At 46.0% G+C, this 1182-nt stretch overlaps 1 protein-coding gene across 1 annotated transcript in view; it reads right to left on the bottom strand.

Annotated features, from left to right (window-relative positions):
- The window catches only part of KIF9 (kinesin family member 9), a 65424-nt gene that overhangs the window by 42953 nt on the left and 21289 nt on the right, over window positions 1–1182 (bottom strand). The window lies entirely within an intron of this gene.

Here is a 1182-nt window from a genome sequence, read left to right as displayed (position 1 = left end):
TTTCTTGTGTCCTTGCGATAAGGTATTTAGCAAAATTCGCAGATTCATTTAAATCTGACATGGCTGTGCCCTGAGCAACTTCTGCTATGGCCTCAAGCTCTTGACCTCTGGGCTTCTAGCTGCTTGCCCTAGTGTCCATACCATTGGAGCAGAGGAGCAGGGCCTCTAGGATGAAACTCCTTACCATACATTTTTCATTTAGCGGGGGAGGTCTTCATGACCAAACCCTTCATTAACATATACCCAATCAAAGTGTAGATAGATACATGTCATTAATGACCGTATGTCTGTGATTGTGAACCTGGGAGGATTGAGGAGTTCAGGACATGAGGAATTGACGACTGGAAGAATTAAGGAATCCAGCAGGAAGTCAGAGGCCCTGGGGTATGGCCTACATTCCCCCATTGCCTCCCAGGTATGACTATGTGTGTGCCTGATCTGAATGCTAGTTAAACTTCTGTTCAGTTTTCTGATAAAAAAGAGTCCCTTTAGAAGAGGCAGGCATTACTCTCTCTTTACTCCAGAACCCCACCTGACAAAGTAAGCCTCTTTGTTCTGATTTGGGGACAGAGGGTTTCCATCAGAAAAAACAATGATGACTAGAGCTATGCCTCCTTTATCCCAGCAATATCTGGCCACAAGCATTCCTCTAGTTGAGACACTCATGTTCCCTCTTGGCAGATTAGCATCCTCAATGGATGAGTTAAATTGTACAAAGAGGCTGCAGCAAACTTCTGTTAAAAAAGAGTCTCTTTAGAAGAGGCAGGCATTACTCTCTCTTCAACACGCACGTTGGTGGCAAAAAAGGAGGTAACATCTCCCACCCCCATCAGTGAACCTCTGGCCACTGCTGCTGCGCTGTGCCGCTACCATCCAGAATGCCGTACTGACCAATTACATCTCTGCTGTAGAGCAGTTCTCCACAGGAGGTTGGTGGTAGCCTAGCTGCTTGGGTCATTTAACATTGGACTAAAAAACATGTTCTGTAAAGCACTGAAGGAGCTAACCCTTCAGGTCACTGGGGAAGGAGTTAAACTAACTCCTTAAAGGCCTTAAATGCCTATATACCAATGCTTGCAGTAGGGGGAATAAACAGGAGGAACTCGCCCTCAGAATAGCTAGTTCAAACCCAGATGTCATAGGGCTAACAGAAACGTGGTGGGATTCGTCCCATGACTGGGC

The sequence above is a fragment of the Gavialis gangeticus genome, unplaced genomic scaffold, assembly GCF_001723915.1.
Source record: "Gavialis gangeticus isolate Ggan-Ray unplaced genomic scaffold, GavGan_comp1, whole genome shotgun sequence".
NCBI classification, from domain to species: domain Eukaryota; kingdom Metazoa; phylum Chordata; order Crocodylia; family Gavialidae; genus Gavialis; species Gavialis gangeticus.
This window is presented reverse-complemented; position numbering and strand designations above follow the sequence as displayed.